General features: G+C 38.2%; 1 protein-coding gene and 1 long non-coding RNA gene across 2 annotated transcripts in view; both read left to right on the plus strand.

Annotated features, from left to right (window-relative positions):
• The first annotated feature begins 14118 nt into the window (after positions 1-14118).
• Positions 14119-19210, plus strand: LOC118564521. Its single transcript, XR_004931907.1, has 3 exons — positions 14119-14552; positions 15895-16224; positions 19159-19210. It is a non-coding gene; the product is annotated as an uncharacterized LOC118564521 (long non-coding RNA).
• Positions 19211-19215: 5 nt separating this feature from the next.
• The window catches only part of LOC110367897, a 57010-nt gene continuing 56607 nt past the window's right edge, over positions 19216-19618 (plus strand). The window contains exons 1-2 of the mRNA XM_036142832.1: positions 19216-19326; positions 19406-19498. The gene's annotated coding sequence lies outside the window, so the exon portion shown is untranslated. The remainder of the gene's footprint in view (positions 19327-19405; positions 19499-19618) is intronic.

Genomic DNA, 19618 nt, shown 5'->3' on the forward strand with positions numbered 1-19618 from the left:
ATTTTTTGGAACTTAAAAACACTGTCCTGCATGACAAAATACATCAAACATATGTCACAGCGCCCCTCGTGGACAATATAGGAACTGCATATTTTCAATTAAACGACGTACATGTTTTTTTCAATAATTGTTTTTATCATTCTCTTTCTTTTATCTCCTCTTTCTTTCACCTTTTTTTTCTTCTTGTTCTTCCTTTCCTCTCCTACTTTCCCATTGTAGTGTCCATATCATTTGAGATATTCCCCGCATGAATCATAATAAAACTATTCACACTCATAAATCAAGCGGAGCACTATGGCAAAAGCAGTACTGCTCCACTTGTGAAAGTCAAATCTAATGGGCTCTTTTTGGCATTAAGACAACAATTCTAATTGCCACATTGCCAGAAAGGACAATGGAAAAAAACAATTAAAAATTTGTTGAATAATGATAATGCATTTAGTCACCGGGCGGGACTAAATTGTTCGGCGGGCCGGTTCCGGCCCGCGGGCCGGATGTTTGACACCCCTGCTTTAAGGTGTTATTCATAGATTTACTGCTGCAAATTATCCAAACAACAGAGCGTGATTAAATGTAAATCACCTGATTGGCTGGTTGGTTGTTGCTTGGTTGTTGACACCTCCGTGGCTGAAGGAGTTCTTGGAGCTACGGTTAAAATATCAGATGATCAGTTAATAACTCTTCTTAGGAAGCTTGAAAATGGATCAGCTTTTATCTATCTATCTATCTATCTATCTATCTATCTATCTATCTATCTATCTATCTATCTATCTATCTATCTATCTATCTATCTATCTATCTATCTATCTATCTATCTATCTATCTATCTATCTATCTATCTATCTATCTATCTATCTATCTATCTATCTATCTATCTATCTATCTATCTATCTATCTATCTATCTATCTATCTATCTATCTATCTATCTATCTATCTATCTATCTATCTGACTGTTTAGTTTGAACCAATATCAGGTAATAATCCATCTTCTCACCTTCAATAACTCTGATCTCCACCTCCTCTTCATATGACTCAGACAGGAATGAACTGACGACTCCACACCTGTACAGTCCAGAATCTGATGGTTTCAGATCTTTGATGGTCACCTGCAGAAGTCCTCTGTGATAGCTGAGGCTGTACCTCCCAGCTTGAGTATCTGCTGAGTTTGTGTCGATGATGATACCGTTGTCTTTACACTCCTCCCTACATAGAAACCTCCTGCCACCTCCTACCAGGGGGAACAGGAACCCAAAGGAGATGCTTTCTCCCTCGGTTCTTATGAGAACAGAAAGTTCTGCAGAGTACGTGTCTGATGGAGCTGCTGTGTTGCTGAAACAAGACGCTCCTGAAAAACAGAATTTTAAAAATGCAGGTTAGAAAAAAAAAATATTTTTTTTCTAATCTGGTCAATTATTTATGTGTTTTTAAAATTGGAGTGCCATTCTCTCCTTAGGACCGTTTAATTTAATTTGTGTGCCTCCAATGTAGACTACAGGTCGGCCCCCATTTAAATCTCAGGATAGTATAGAGACAGTAAACATAAATTACAAAATAAGAGTAATGATCTGTTTTCTCATAAAATGTGTCTGACTTTTGATTTTTCAGCATTCCCATTCAATTTTGGGTTTATGTAGGTTTTCTGTGTAAGAAATATTTTCTGTTTGCGTTCCGATATCAAAATTTCCTTAGGAATTTTTGACAATTGTAAAAAATGTTACAATCGTCCCCAGTCTCCCATACTCTTTAATTTATTACTGGGCTATTTTTTTAATTAAAATTATTAGACTCTGGTTCGTCACGTTTGGGATAGAAGAGTAGTGCGTGGGGCTGAACAGCTGATTTTGTTTGTCTATATTAAATCCAGCCGCTGCTGTGGCTGGATGGTACACACTGAGGTGACGCACGCAGATGAAGTTGCTTATTGTCGTACTTCGTAAGTGATTTAATAGTTAACGTTGATCGTATAATGTGCACACATCAAACCAGATGTTGTACTAAAGATTAATAAATCAACCTCGCACAGTGAGTCATGTAGTAGCTAGTCTTATAAGCAGAGGAGGGTGGTAATTAGTGTAATTTACATATTACTTTTACAAAAGTAATATTATAAAAAGGTATCACTGTTCTTAATTGAGCAACATGTCTGGTTACTCAACCTACCATGAGTAACTTCAATGGATAAAGACCCGACTTGTTTTTACCAAAGACACACCTACAATTTATGTTAAAGTGAGATTGATTGGCTGTACTCAAGCTTTGTTGTTTGAATGTTATTTTCTATCTGCTGAGCTAATTGAGTATTTTTGGAGGTCAAGTGAACACACAGTGTCAATGGAAGTACTGTGGAATATTGTAGCACACTGTTTATACATTAAAGGAGCAATAAGTAAGAAATTTACTGTAAAATTAACCAAAATTATTTACATTTGTCACCTGGGACTGAAGTAAAATTCCCTGTAAACAATCAGTCCTCTCCATCAACAATGTCTTAGTAAAGTGTTTTTCTCCTTTCAAACCTAGAGGTAGGATCTGGACCTACTTCGGTTCAGAGTGTAGCCCGTGTTTACTTCCTGGTTCCTCAGCCAATCATATGAGAGTTCCCAGGGTTCTCAAAACAGAGAGCAGCATTTAGTATTTTATTTAGATAAAAGAGCAGCAGCCTGCAGACATGGAAGCCAGTAAGAGAAATGGACCAGAAATAGAACAATATACAGCATTATAGACCTGTCCTGTGGAAGTTTCACAGCAGCAACGGACCGTTGAGGAAATGGCCTTTCGCTGTAAATATTGGATTAATAAAGTGTATGTTGAAAAAAAAAGTTTGGTGTTTGGATCCAGGTACTTACAGACTCACTTCTATGCAGACAACCTCTATTATTATCTTCAGCTGTCACTTTATACATGTATACATGTTAATTGATACTGTATATTCTTTAGTGATGGTATCAAGGTGTTGGTTGTTTGTAACTGTAATACTTTATCAGCTGGTTCTGCAGTTCTTTTTCTATCTCTCTTTGCAGGTGTAGAAGCAGACTCTGAGGATGTTATATCGCTCTCTCCCTTTCCTCTCCTCTTTCGCTTTTACCTTTTCAGCATTTTGTCTCACCTGTTTCTCTCCTTTTTTCCTTTTCTACCTTCCAGTTTGTATTCATTGAACATGAAATAGTCCCTTTGTCTAATAAAGCTTCTTGTATATATAAATCTAGTGGAGCACTACTGCGATAGCAGGAAGGCTCCACTTGTGAAAGTAAAATCTGTTGGGCTCTTTTTGGCATCAAGACAACAATTCTTAATGCCACAAGTTTTTGAACGATGTTTCTTCTGCCTGAATTTGTTATTTTGTAAGTACGTTATTTTTTGCATACTTTTATTTTTAGTCCAAATACAATAATTTGTAACTATATTTTTGTCTGTCCGATTACTTAAATTTTATTTCTAATATTAAATCAGAAGCTATGACTAGTTACTCAGTACTTGAATAACCATGTTACTGAATACTTTTTTATTCTTCCTTGAGTAATTTCTTGCTTTTTACTTTTACTTGAATAAAAATATGTTCAAGTAGGACTACTCTTACTTGAGTCCAACTTATGGCTACTCAACCCACCTCTGCCTTTAGGATTGCTAAAGCCGCACAGTCTGTACTAGACATAAGGGAGATGCTGTTGAAGGAACTGCGATTCTCCAATAATGGGTATGTGGTCGAGAAAAGAATAAATCAGAATCGTTGATGTAAGTGTTGGGGGGATGGAGAAAGAAGGGGTCTTTGAGCACCTAATCTGGGGAAGTCTCCAACAAATTGGCAAAGTTGTTCTATTACAAGGGATAGGAGATGGATTTTCATGTGGATCACTTTGTGTAGTCAATTAAGAATGAGTGGAAGAGGAGAGAGACATTCCTTTGAGTAGTTTACCAGGTTTTTTGTGTGTGTGTTCAACTGCTTGGCTATTCAAGGCAAGCAGACGGGGTTTTGAGGTCCTCAAAGATGCATGCAAACAGTGAAGCTTTTCCAGGCAGCCCCTTTAGTGCAGAGTCTTTCCAAAGAGGATTTCATTTGCATGAAATTTTAGAGGAAAGCGAATGATGAGAGTCACAGGATGTCTGCTGATGGTGCAAGTTTCTGAATTTCTGTGCAGAGATGGCAACAAAGGTTGGCTTGCACCACGTCGGAGATCCTTTGCAAAAATCGTCAGAGTCCGAGGCTTTAAGTGAAAGCGTCTCCAAATGAAAAAAATGAAAGGGTTGCCACTCTGTGCAAAACACCCAAATGTTAAAACCAACTCAATAAAAGATCTATAAAATAAAATCAACATTTTATCGATGTCAATACAGGCAATAAGTTACAAAGACAGGCAGGTAACGCCTCCAAGACCTCCAGTACTGTTGAAATCTTCTAAATAAAAGAAAGCTGAAACCCTGAGACCATGTTGGCAATGATAAGAAAGAAGCTGTGGATATTGTTTCTGAAAGACCTTTTATATAAACCACAGTGGATGATTTTCATATTGAGGATCATCACATGTTCACCAGTTGCATGCTGCCTTGAGAAGAGCATCTAGAGGATTTTCTCCAGATTGGTAATTATGTGTTTTATATTTTATAAAAATACAACTCAAGAAGTTTCACGTTTCAACAAAATACAGATTAAATCAAACAGCTGAAGACTAAACATAATTTGCATGAACATAAATTTGTCTCTTTGCACTCAAATGTGTCAACAGAGCCAGTATATTTCTTATGTAGCTACATATCATGCGATTAAATTTTAAAATCTCTGGATGTGTTGCACAAGAACACCAGGTCAAATTCCTTGTATGTAAAAATACAGTAAAATGAATTCTGATTCTGGTAAAATGAACATTTAAACAACGATTTAAACGTTTCCCACCTGTTATGAAGCAGAAGAACAGAGTGCGTTGCATCTTCATACTGAATTTCATCATAAAAAGTCCAAAGGGTGAACAACAGGTTTGCAAACTCCTCCCTTCCTGCCTCGCTCTGTCACCTTCACCAAGAAGCTGGTCGTCCCGTTTCATCAGCAGATGACTCTATAGCTAGCGTCTTCCTCCCCTTCTCCTTTTTCTCCTTTAATCTCTGACTCATGCTGATGAGTTTTTATGTGCAATGGGATCGTGTGCCAAGGTTTGCAATTGTAGCTGCTACTAGTTCAACCTTTTATGACACAAAAATGATGTTGACCCAAACAAAATTGGGTCAAAGCAATCAGTTGACTGCATGGGGGCTGTTTTTGTTGTATTGCTGCTAACCAGAGAGTTCCGATAACTCCGCCCTTGATGGGTCATCAGGAGTCTTATTAATTTGATCATCGCAGAAGGATCTAAAAAATATTAACTCTGAGCAATATACAACAAAAAACAAAATTCACAAGTTAACAAAGACAATACAAATTAAATTGTACTGCAAACCTACAATTAGCTAAATTAACCTACATCAAATCATTATAGGTTATCTGTGATATTTTTGTGAGATCGCAAATTAAAATAATCTTTTAAATGCACATTTTAAATAATATTTATAGACTTCATTAGAATTTTTGATAAATGGAAGCTTTTATTAAATATTATCAGGAGAAGATTTTAATCATGTTTTCTGTTGCTGCTGTGTGGATTGTGGTTTGGTGTTCCAGACTATCTCGAACCTCTTTGCTGCGACATTTTTCTGTTTCTAACACACAAGCACATTTAAAGCACATTCTCTGTTGCTGCATGTCACGTTTGGGAACTTCTTGTGTTTCACATGGTTTACTTTTCTCTGCGTGGTAAAAGGTTGCTAGCCTAGCCTAGCTTTGGCCCTACTATGGCTTCCTTCCTATCCTTCCATTAGCTTCTCCGTCTCTGGCTAAGTCTCCCCCTATCTCCTGCTCTCTGTGTCTGATGTTTAGTCATTCCTCTGCCTTCTTTAGTGATAACGGTACTTGTAATAAATGTAGTGTTTTTGTAGCTTTGGAGGCATGGTGCAAGAATTGGAGGCCCGGCTCCGTTCTGTTAAAAAACCAGAAGCTAGCCAAGGCCCCTTAGCTAGCGCAGAGCCACAGAGATTAGCTTCACGTAGCGGTCCTTCAGCAACACCCGAGCGACCGGGTAACCAGGTCAACTGGATGACAATACGTAGGACGCATAGCTCTGGATTCCAGCCCCCAGGTCACCACCAACACGTCTGCGTTTCTAACAAATTTTCCCCGCTCAGTGACACACCCGCTGAGAGGGCGACCCTGATTATTGGGAGCTCTATAGTCAGAAACGTGGCACTAGAGACACCAGGGACCATAGTTAAATGCCTGCCAGGGGCCAGAATGGGCGACATAGAATCCTACCTGAAACTGTTGGTTAAGGATAAGCGTAAATACAGTAAGATTGTTATTCACGCTGGCGGTAATGACACCCGGTCACGCCGATCGGAGGTCACTAAAGTTGGTGTTGCTTCGGTGTGTGAGTTTGCTAAAACTATGTCGGACTCCATAATTTTCTCTGGTCCCCTGCCTGATTTGACCAGTGATGACATGTTTAGCCGCATGTCGTCATTCAACCGCTGATTGTCTAGGTAGTGTCCTGAAAACAACTTGGGCTACATTGATAACTGGACATGGAACCAACTCCCAGTTTTGGTCCGTGAGGCAGACACCCCGTCTACTTTTAAGACTAATCTTAAAACTTTCCTTTCTGACAAAGCTTCTAGTCAGAGTGGCTCATGTTACCCTGAGCTACCTCTATAGTTATGCTGCTATAGGCTTAGGCTGCTGGAGGACATCAGGGTCTATTTCTCTCTCTCTGCTGAGTTCTCCTACTGCTCTCCAATCTGCATTGTTTGTTGTTATTTCAGCTTTTAACTTCTCTGTCATTTTTCTCTTCATAGAAGGTACACCTGGTCTGGCGTTCTGTTAACTGTGACATCATCAGGGGAGGCAGATCATCCTCTATTACCATCTAACATAGAAAGTACTCCTGGGTCAATGTGAGCTTCTGAGCTTTCTGTGTCTCTGCTCTGTCTTCTCTAAGCCCCAGTGGGTCGAGGCAGATGAACGTTCACACTGAGCCTGGTTCTGGTTCTGCTGGAGGTTCTCCTCCCTGTTAAAGGGGAGTTTTCCTCTCCACTGTCGCTTCATGCATGCTCAGTATGAGGGATTGCTGCAAAGCCATCAACAATGCAGACGACTGTCCACTGTGGCTCTACGCTCTTTCAGGAGGAGTGAATGCTGCTTGGAGAGACTTGATGCAACCTGCTGGGTTTCCTTAGAGAGGAAACTTTCTCACCAACCTGGAGGATCTGATGGAAGCTGACTTTGGAAAGAACCTTGATACGACATGTGTTGTGAATTGGCGCTATAGAAATGAAATTGAATTGAACTGAATTCAATCTTTTGGTCAAAGATCTCACTTTTTCCTTGATCAATAATAAAAATCAGATAAAAAAAATCAATAAAAGCATTAAAACAAGAAAACATCATCATTTTTGGACAGCAAATGCATACTTTAATGGACCTTTTCTGGTTTGAGTAATAATCACATTAAGGTTAGAGACATATATGCTTTAATGCACAAATTGGGTATATATTGTAATTTCTCAACTTTTTGTTAAACTCAAAATTGCTGCAACTGATGATAAACTTTTGACAGAAGAAGAATCTGAATAATTGGACCACAAAAAAAAAAAAAAAGATATCATTATCAGTCCAGGAAAAGCCTGATCATTGCAGCTCTGGTATATTTATAGCTGTTTTTGCAACAGTCATCCAGCAGATGATGGTGTTGGCTCAGTTTACTCTGAACACTGGCCCGCTTGAATCACCTGGCGCTGACTGGGACTGTGAATCAACGCCCTGATTAACTTTGATGAATATATATAGTCAGTGCGCTGATGTTTAACAAAATTAAAAGATATTAAGGTATGCAATAAATAGGCTCTCTCAAATATGGCAACAAAGATATGGAGATAGGAAATAAAAATGTATTTAGCACATTTATTCATTCACAATGTGAACATCTTAGCTGCAGTTCTGAGGAAACCAGCTGCCGCTCACCAGTCAGTGGACATAGTAAAAGATTTAAGCTTGGTTGAAAATCTAAGTCAAAGCATTGACTTTATATTGTATAAAACAATTTTAAACAGATGTCAGTGCAGCAGTTTCACATTTATGACATTCACAGAGCTGGGTGGCTGCATTTTCATTCTGATCGGCCCTTTATTCCCATTACTTCTGTCCATATAAACGTAGTTAGTGTCAGGTCCTCCGCTGTGTTGTCCCTGTTCTGGTCAGCTTTCCTGGTCTTTGTCTCGTCTGCCTTGTTTGTAAGTATTGCCATTTTTTCATTTTAGATATTCGTTTACTTCACCAAATGGCTCCCAAGCTCTTGTCTGCACCCTGGTCCATCAACTAAAACTAAACTTATGAAATTATAAAATCCAATAACCGAGGGCATCACTGGGTGCTTCTGTCTGTTCTGAGCTGTCCAGTGCTAACTGGACCTTACTTAAGTATCTAAAATCTATCAGTGTATATAGTTTATACTTTTATTGTAATTAGAGCTAATTGTTGCCTTTACACACCCCAATACTGTCAACTTGTTTTTCATTAACAAGATTTTTTTTTTTTTTAGGGTCTGGAGCTTTTGGAAACTATTATATAAGTTTCTGTACTGTTTTTGGTCTTAATTTGAATTAGTTCCTTTTTAAAAATATATATTTTTGGTGTATTTCTGTTTTTACAACTACCTTATTTTCATGGTTTCACATTTAGCTTTTATTTTTAGATGTTTTTGTGTTTACATTTTAATATTTTTTTTTGCTGGCTGACATGGTTTCCATTGAACATTACATTCCTTATTATGTTCCATTGGTCGTCGTTTTAACCCATACTTTATTTTCCTTACTGAGTTATTAATGTTGATTTATTAAAAAAAAAAAAAAAGGGTTTTACAAAATATAATCTAATGTCTTCCATTTTTTAAAAAAGATTTTAAGTGAGTTATTTTTGTAAAACACCTACTAAAAACAAGATCATAAGGTACTCCATAGAGTAAAAAACACAATATAAACATAAAAAGTCAAGCTAAATCATTATAAAATGATTTAAGGAACCATGATCCTGCTTAGTAGAGGGACTTGTAGCTTTTTTGGAGAAATTATTGGGACTTTAGTCTTTTCATAATTGAACCCATACTGTAACCAACACTGAAGATAGTTACCACTTTTTGACCTAAGTCAAGCTGTTGATAAGGAGGACAATTTTTGCAATTCTGTGGGAATAAAGTTTAATATATTGGTAATAATTATTATAAGGAATTATTTTTTCCTGTCCTGGAGGAATCATATATGTATAAGAAAGAGAATAGGGCCCAATACAGAAGCTTGTGGTACCTCACACATCCATAAGACATTATCTGATTTGCATAAAATGCTAAAGCTTCTTCCAGACGGGTTGTAGGTGAATCATTTTGAAAACTGTTCCAGAATAGGTCAACTAAATCTTTAACATTTTATGTAGCATGTTTCATTTTAATGTCCTGCAGGTTTTAGATGTTCCACATTTAAAGGATTTTCAGGGTCATATGTAGTAAGAGTTCTATAGATTATTTATGCATCCAAAGTTGAAATCATTAATAAAAAAACAACCTTAAAGAAACAAGCTAGATATGACAATAAAGAGCAAGGACATGACAAAAGTGACAAAGTCTCCAGTTAAATTGTGAATATGTGCTGTAACCCTCAAATTCCACGTCCTCCGTGACCACTCTGTTCACGTACGTGATTCCAATGTACGTCATCATCAGGGGAAAAGCTTGCTGTCATTCACCGTCAAAATATGGAACAAGTCTATTTTCTGCTTCGTTACGGTCTGTCAGACTCCATCCAGAGAGAAATAGCCCACTATTTTCTACTGAAATTCATATAAAATTATTTTTAATTGTAGATTGAAATGTCTATTATCATAAGCTAAAACACAATTACATCATTTTAAATACAAAAAAAACATATATTTTTTTGGCGGCAAATGTACTCGCCCATGCTTGTAAAATCAATCAATCAATCAATCAATCAATCAATCAATCAATCAATCAATCAATCAATCAATCAATCAATCAATCAATCAATCAATCAATCAATCAAATTTTATTGTCAATTACAATTTGCATTGCAATCGAAAAGTCAGTTCCAGTACAACCGTCCATCACATAAACAAACAAACATTTTGGGGGGAACGATTGACTGAGGCCTTGCGTTGCCAAGGAACGCAGCCAGTCAGCCGCTGCTAAATAGCGCAGCCGTCAAGGCCACATTCTTCCAAACAACCCCGAACCCCGCCTACACGGAGTTCACGAGGCGCTGACCTTGAACTGTCGAAGGAAGTGCAACAACATGGGGGAAAGAGGGGGGGGAGAAAAAAAGAGAAAGATGTTTGCCTATTTATGCTCTCACCACTAAAGAGACAAACAACCAACATAAAAAAACCCTCATAGCACGAAAAGGACAAATAACACAATACAACATGTATGCAGAAGGTAAACATTTGAGACCTGTCGCGTGTACATAAGATTCATCAGTTTTATGAGTATCAGTTATGCGTGTGTGTACGGGCGAAACTGTTTCTATCTCCATGAACACTCTCCCGAGGCCATTGTCCTTGATGTTATCAGCCGGCCCACAGTTCAGAGAAGCATCCTCAGGTGTCAGCGGGGGAGGAGGGTAGCCGGGGGCTTTATCTGAGCACTCTCCGCCATGACAATCCAGGAGTTGATAGGGAGGGAATCCAAATATGTTATTTGTTATGAGACAAGCTGCACTGCCTTTCCAGTCAGCTTTTAAGTCTTTTAAGTCTTTTGCTGGCTCCACATAAATCTAATTTTCCAAATTATTAGGCTTTTTCGCGCTTCACTTCCAGATTTTATCCCATCTCCCCTTAAGTTCAACCACCAAAGTCAGTCTGCGTTCCAACACAGGCAGCTTTTCGGCTTCGCTCCATTCACCTGCCAGGTTTGTCCGTTCATCGCCTTAGTGAGCGCGTCATGCAGCCAGCAGCCTGATCAAGGCCAAATGGCTCCGACATCCGCTGTGTTTGCTGATACTTCAAAAATCCACAAAGTAGAGATCCCAGTATCCTTAATCCAATATGAAAATTTCAAACGTCCAGGAATGACAAGGTCGAAAGACACACCGTTTTCCTCCAGGAATTTAGGGTGTATCTCACAAAATAAGTCAAATCAGGACCGGACGGGTCCCCCTTTTGTTGTCTACCCGTCGAAAAAAATGTATCAATAGTATTGAGAGACCAGCTTACCAGATCCATGTTTTTCAGAGTTCGGTTGATATGAAGAAAGTGCTCAGAAAGACAAGACATAGCAAAGCAGGAGAGAGGGGGGGGGGGGGGGGGGGGTAAAAGCTGCAGAGAGAGAAAAGATACGACAGACCTCGGAGAGAGACAGAGACAGAGCCGAGTCAAGCTATAATCAGCAACAGATACATTTTTGGAGGCTGTCCAAAGGGTGAATGACAAGCTTGTTTTGTTTCTTGCTCCTTTATATCCCCTTTTTATGATGTAAATGTAAATGGTAAACGGACTGAACTTATATAGAACTCTTTTCCAGTCATGCTGACCACTTAAAGTGCTGAACACCATAGCTACATTCATCCAATCGCTCTCACTAACGCACACACATTTGCAGCTCGGTAGGCAACTCACAAATCGACATGTGACAAGGGGAAGCTGGAATCGAACCCACAACCTTGCGATTTCAAGACTCAACCCATCAAGCCACAGTCGCCCATGTGAACTCGTACCTCTCGTGCATGCTCTCCTTCATCTCCAAGCAAGACGGAGTAACTGCAGATGTAGTAGCTTCTGCTTTTCACAGACCCACAGAGGAAGTACAGGAGTGGAGGATGTGGACTTTGCGGGTTAGGATTTAGATTTAGTTGACTGTCCATCACTTGTTGGCTGCACAGTGGCAGCACTGCTGCAAGCTGCAACGCAACAAGAAGGTTCAGGGTTCAAATCCTGCTCTTTTTAGTGTCAGTAGGTAACTTTACATCAGAGATGACAAAAATCACATGTGGGGTTCCCCAAGGCTCCATCCTGGGTCCCCTCCTATTCAATATCTACATGCTCCTCTAGCTCAGATAATAAAAAACATCATCACTACGCAGACGACACACAGCTCTACATCACCATGTCACCAGCTGATTATGAACCAGTTCAAGCTCTGATTAAATGCCTCGAAGAAATCAATGCATGGATGAGCCAAAACTTTTTAAAGTGGCTAGACATAATCTACTGCTGTGGTTTTATTTTACTTAGGCTGTGGGTTTGTTGGTCTTTCTGTTGGTCTGTAGTGTTTCTTAGACTGAGAAAATGAGTTTGAAATTTTTATGAAACTGAACAAACAAAACCCACAGAGTCCACTCCTCTTCAACTAGTCTGTTCTGTGGTAGAAACCAAATCCCCCCCGCTTCCTAAATATGACCAGTTTCTGCTTTCATGTGTTGGTACTTCTTCTGCAGGAGGCTGGCATTTGATCAAGGAAGTGGAAGTTTTCGTGATAAAATGACTTGCTGTGGTTTTGCAGCAGCAGTCAGAAGCAACACACGTCGTCTTTATTCGTTGTTATCATCCATTAATCTGATTACTGTAAGAATACATATAGCATCTCTGGAACAGAGGAGCTCCTTTAGTTTATGAAACTTTGTAGATCTCTTAAAAGAATATAATAAACATGAATCTGTGAACATTTGACTGTTTTGCAGTATAATAATGCATTGCACCATTTTTAGAATATTTAACACATTTTTAAGTTGATCAGTAGATCTCAGCCCCATTTAAAGTGTTTACAACAATAACCAGAGACTATTTATTCATTGATGATGTCAGGTTAAAAAAACACATTTAAAAAATAATGAACCAAAGAAATCTATGCAAGGAGATTACATTTTATTAAAATGTGAATGTTTCTAGTTTTCTGCCACACGACAACTGTTTTTGATATATTTTGTTTTATATTTTCAAAAAATATTTAGTTCTTTCTAAATTTCTACGTTTCCAGCTTTTTACACCACGCCCATAAATTATTTTCTTCCCAGCTCATTGTGTTCAAAAGAAGCCCAGTTGGGTGGAAACCTGCCCAATCTGGCAACACAGACTACACTATTGCTTTCTTAAATTTTCTCTTTTATTTAGTTTTAGATTTAGGGATTTAATTAATTTTTTTTTATATTTAGCACTGGTCACAGAGCCACTGTTCAGCCTGAAGCATGTCATTCTTTTTATAAGTGTGCTCCCTGAAAAAATAGAACGGTTCCTGAGGCGAGAGACAGAGTGCACCCTGGACAGGTTGCCATGTCATCACATGCGAGACAGAGAAACACTAACCATGCACAGATGCTCACACTTAAGGGGAATTTAGAGAGAGCAATTAAGATAACACGTTTTTGTACTGTGGGAGGAAGCCGGAGAACCAAGAGAGAATCCCTGCATTCACAGGGAGAACATATAAACTCCATGTGCTATTAACTGCACCCCCGTACAGCCAGAAACAGAAAAGAAAAATAACTGCCTTGGTATCGATAGTTAATTAAACACTGTGTTCACTGGAAAAGGATTCCTGGAAATAAATTGTCCGCCTCACGTTATCCAAACCACAAGGAGCTTAAAATAAAGAACAACATACATTTAATAAAGTTTTTACAGTTGGAGGTCATAAACTGTTTCATTTGTGGTAGCACTGGAACAGTTCTCACTTCCTGGTCACAAACAAGTGAAACTTGTACTTGTTCTGGTTCACTGTACAGCAGAAAGAGCTCCAGGATAAATGATAACTGTATCTAAACTTTACGCTTAAACTGTATCTGTGCATTTTAATTTTAGCTAAGCCTACTGTAGAAATTATGCATGCAGACATTTGCCGTCAGGGCTGGTTTACAGGATGAATAGACTACGATACATATTTTAAATACAATTAATATATTTAAAATTTAGACATATTTGAACTTTTTTTGGTTGTATTTAAAATTTTTGATTTTTACCAAAAAAATAATACTTGATTGTCTGTAAATGTGAAGATCTGTCTGTGTAGATTCAAGCTGAGAGCATTTCAGCTACTTATGCCAGTTTTACCACGCTGAGAGAACCAGGAATTGAACCACTGGTCAGTTAAAGAAGCTGAAGCTCTTCTACATTTTGTTTTATTTATTTGTTTCTCCATTAGCTGCCTAATTAATGAAAGCTAATCTTCTTGGGGCCCACACACAAACATTAAACACATTCAGGCTTAATGAAAGAAATCAGTTGGTTTATGAACATGTTTAAATAAAAACATGTATACATTTCTTGAGTCCCACAAGTTGAACAGTTTCTGTCAATAGATTTGATCTTTGGAGGTAAAAAACAGGGTAAGAGGAAGTTCTTGTGTTTAGAGGAAATAAACTTTCAATAGAAAAGAGAAGTTCCTGGTTTAGGGGCGAAGGAGGAAGAGGAGCAGCGTTAGAAACCTGTAGCAGCTCAGGATGAAGGTCTCTCACTGTTTCATCTGCTTCTTCCTCCTCAGTGAGTACATTTTAAGTAATTTATTTCCTCTCATTCTGGGCATTTATCTCCAGTTTCCTGATTATTAATCTGTATCATGCTGGATCTTTTTCTCCAGGTGTTCAACATGTTTCTGGGTTTTGTAGTAAAACTGATGTTAACTTTGTAGATCCAGTTTTCTGATTTTGTATTTCAGTGTTAATCTTCTGTACTGTTAGAAAAATTTAAGTTAGAGTTTTGCACAACTTGTAGATAAGTGAGATGGCGAGGAAATACCTTTTTTTTTTTTTTTAGATCATGACAGCTGCAGTTAACTAATGAGAGTAGCAGCACCAGAAGTTTAATTTCACACAGGGAAATATTTCTTCTCAGACAACCACCATCCAGAAACATCACCTCTAAGATTTCAGAGAAAAACATTTGTGGTTTAAAATCGAGATTATTTCATAAAAATATTCCCTATATAAGAGATAAGATAAGATAAGATAAGCTTTATTGATCTCACAGTGGAGAAATTCACTTGTCCCATCGGCTCAATAGTCAAAAGTCAGAAGAAGGTGTCAAAGTAGGTAAGTAGAATCAGTTAGATACAGTTATACAGCTATATACAATATACAATTCTGTACACTCCTATGTATAAATATGTTATTGCACATATGTTATTATACAGTTTATACAGGACTATTGCACAGGCTTATTGCACAGTTTATACAGTTTATACAGGATTATTGCACAGGCTTAATGCACGGATTATAGCACCTTGTTTAAATAGCTTATTGCACATAAGTTATTACAGTTATTGTTGCAGCTATGGTGCATGGTTGCAGTCGTTACTCTAATAGTTACACTTATAAAGCTATGATCAGGTAGCAGCAGGAATGAGTGACCTTTATAACATAATAATATAACACCATAATAATAATAATAATAATAATAATAATAATAATAATAATAATAATAATAATAATAATAATAATAATAATAATAATAATAATAATAATAATAATAAACACAGCACATTATTGCACGTAGTTACTGCAAAACACTTGTTACAGTAATTGTAACAGTTATACAGTTACATGCATCTAAAATGATCTCATCCTGTGATTGGGACCATGTAGGGAGCTTCTGCTGTTTAATGCACACTTTCATGGTGTTTCTGTTGATTCTTCCTGGCTCTTTTATGCTGGTTAGTTTATCATTAATCTCTTTATGAAGGAAAAATGCTCCACAAGTAAATCAGAGGTCATGTTTCCAAAAAGCAAAGAACAGCAAATCTCATCTTTTGCTTTATTTATGAAAACACTTCATCTTCAGGCTGCTGAATGTTTCAGAAACGCTTTGCTGTTTGTCTTTGCTGCAGGACTGCAGGACGGAGAACTTGGATCCGTTCAAGCAGCAACCTACAGAGAGATGGAGGGAAAAAACATCTCAGTTTCATGTTCATTTTCCACAAATGGGATAAAAATGTACTTCTGCAAGAAAGACTGTAGCAGAAAAAACATTCTTGTTGAAACTATAAAGAACAGAGCTCAGAGCGGCAGATACAGCATTGAATTTAATAAAACAGGAGCATCGTATGTTGTTGTAGTGAGCATCACTGAGCTGAAAAGGTCTGACTCTGGATGGTACAGATGTGAATTGGGATTAATTGTGACTCAACGTGAGGATTTTGAGATTGTTGTCAACTATGGTGAGTTCTTTTTATTGCAATTACACCAAATATCAAGACAAGCTAAAATACACAACAATAAATAAGCAACAAAGGAATGTAAACTGTAAACCGGGAAAGGTTTATACTCAACGGTCAAAAATGTAGAAAGAAGAAGCTTTGATCCTGATTTGTGAACTCGGGGGGCTGGAGGTGTAATAAACAGAACCAAAGGACCCAGGATTCAGCCAGACAACCACTGCTAAACCATCTTAGGTGTTTAGTGTTGCCAAGCTGAACGCGTTTCATTCAGACATAAAGAAATCAAACTTATTTTCATTGTTTCACACAATACAAAACAGTTCAGCAGCTCTTGTTTGGCAGTGTGAATATGAGCTGAAGCTCTCTAAAGAGAGGATGGTGTAAACATAACACAACAAAGGTTGCCGTCTTCAGCAGGTGGCTGTTGTAGAAGTCCACAAGCTGGACCAGAGTCCTCCCTAAAGCCGTACCAGCCTCTCTAACCAGGTTACCAGGTTTTATTGGTCAGATGAACATGTCTGTTTGGTAGTCCTTCATCTTTAAACATGCTGATTATTAAGGGCAATTAAAACAGGATGATAACCAAGGGGATGCCTGTTAAACCTATGTTTCAGTGACCTCTGAAAAACTGCCTTTTCCAATGTTATCTTTGCAAATTGGATAGATACATTACAGAAAAAATATTACTGAGCTTTAATACGATATTCTGAAAATGTGCAAATTAATACCAGAAAGGTTGAAGGATGATGGGTAAAGTTAGTTTTCACAGAAAACAAAACCGTTCTAAAAATGGAGACACACGATTTCTGTCCAACAGAGGCAATATGTAACATCCTCTATGGCAGCAGTCACCAAACTGAGAGCTGCTTCATCAGTACTGTGTCATACGAAGGGCTACCAGTACTGACCTCAGAACTAGAAGAGTCCGAGTTCACCGTAACTTTAAGTAAAATAAACATATATTTTTCATGCTTTGTTATACATATTGTAATTTTTAAATCTCTATAAATGCAACTGTGGATAAACAGGAGGAGTAACAAAGTACGAGTAATAAAATAAAGTTTTAAAAGCAGCAGTACAGGATCGTGGGCGCCACATGTGGTCCTCGGGGGCTACTTGTTGCCCGTGGGCCCCGTGTTGGTGACCCCTGCTCTGTGGTGTTTAAAAGGTGCACAAGCCTAACCATGATTGACCGTTTAAGCTCACAAGGTCTGCTCCGATCAATAGTGCCAATGTCTCGTCTCGAGTCGAGCAGCAAAGCTTTGAGATGTTCTGCTCCTCGTGGACCGAAGCAGCTTAAAAACCAGCTACGCTTGCCCGTTTATACAAACATTTGATTTCATGAAACATCTGAAAGTGACTGGATTGAAGATTTATGTGCTTGCACAGCTGAACGTGTCATTGGACTTGTCTGTTTCACAGTTTACTGACCTTAATGGGCGGTTCTAGACAGGGGCCAATGGGGGCCAGTGCCCCTGTGGAACTGGTCCTGGCCCCTGTACTGAAGACAATACAAATTAAATTACATATGATGATGTGCGCTGGGATGGAAACCATAACTGAATGGTTCCTTGGACCAACTTTATTTTTTACTCTCACAGTTTTTTTTCAAAATGATTTAAAAATTAAAGTGCTGCAGTTTTAGCTTCATCTGTATTGAGATAATATCACAGTTTCCATCTGCTAGATCGGGGCTGCCGCTCCAGAGGCGCAACTGGTTCTGTGGCTCTGTGGATTAGTTAATATATTAAATTATGAACTATTTATATATTTTTGTTTCATTCTTTTGTTCTGTGCCATCTTGTTGGCATGACTCTCCATGTTTTGTTGGTCACTTGTGTGTTTAGCAGACTTCTTAAAGAGTTAACTTGTGGTATTGTACCACTTAGTGTGATAATTTGTGTTGTGGTATCAACAGTTCATGTTTAGTATTAGTTGCAAATTGTGGTATTATGCGGTAACTTTGTGTAATAATCCATTTGGTTTGACTGCTATACACCCTTTTCGGTCGCTCGTTGACATTATTGAAGTCGTTTGTGTATATGGTCTTAATGGGCTTCTTTAATTACATCAGGTTGATCAATGTTTAAACAACGTGCGTCCAATTTTGTTTGAATAGTTCAGCCTCCTTTTGCTTCTCAGGAAGTAATTTAGTGGGTTTGAATGGGAAGGTCTATTGTTTATGAGTAACAAACTGGTTATAGCATAATGGTAAGAAGTAGAACGACTGTTTTGGTGATCCATTTGGGACGCCATCTTCTGGAGGGTGCAGTTATGACACCTTGTGGTTAGATAGATAGATAGATAGATAGATAGATAGATAGATAGATAGATAGATAGATAGATAGATAGATAGATAGATAGATAGATAGATAGATAGATAGATAAATAGATAGATAGATAGATAGATAGATAGATAGATAGATAGATAGATAGATAGATAGATAGATAGATAGATAAATAGATAGGGTTCTCTCTGCTCTCCTCCACAGGTATGCTGCTGCCTTTTGCTTTGTAGGCACATTGCAACTTCCACATAGATTCTCCACTCATACACACCATACACCACTGATTTCTGAATTCCTCACTTCACCTTAACAGTTTTAGTTTTAACCTCAGTATGATTTAAATAAATTGCCATTTTAAAATTCTTATACATGGCGTGTCTCTCGTTTTCTTATGGCCTTTATGCCAGGTCGTAACAGTGCCCCAGTGAGGAAATACTGGCCCCTCCCAGGCTCCTGTGGCAAATGCAGTTTTGGGTTTAGCCAAGGCGCCTCTGTGATTAAATTTGTATATTTATATATTCAATTTATATATATGCATATTATTTACATTGGTGCGATAACGGTAATAATAATATTAATTTATTGTTCGTTAATATAACAAAACTATTTTATTTAAAGAACCTGTTTAATCCAAAGTCTTTCACAGTGTCAGAACCTCCCCAACCAGATTCCTCAACAGCAGCAACAACAACAGCAGCAACAGCAGCAACAGCAGCAACAGCAGCAACATCAATACAGCATCTGAGCTTCTCTCCTTCCTCTCCATCCTCCACTGACACCACCGAACAGTCCAGGACATCAGCTCCACCTTCAGGTTCAGGTAAACCTCTGCTGCAGGTGTGCAGCTCTGCATGAGATGATGGGACTTTATTAAACTCTAAACGTCTCTGCAGGAGTGGTGCTTTCTGTCGCCGTGGCTCTAAGCATCACCATCATCGTTCTGGCTGCAGCTTTTCTGGTGCTCTTCAAGTGCAGCAAGCATAAAGGTGAGTTACAGGATACACTGACTGTAACTATAACTATGTTTAAAATGTGTTTAATAATGTGACCAGGGATTCAGACGTGGTTGTCCTAAGATTAACCACGCCCAGGTTCATTTATTGTGA

The sequence above is a fragment of the Fundulus heteroclitus genome, chromosome 1 (genome assembly GCF_011125445.2).
Source record: "Fundulus heteroclitus isolate FHET01 chromosome 1, MU-UCD_Fhet_4.1, whole genome shotgun sequence".
Taxonomy (NCBI): domain Eukaryota; kingdom Metazoa; phylum Chordata; class Actinopteri; order Cyprinodontiformes; family Fundulidae; genus Fundulus; species Fundulus heteroclitus.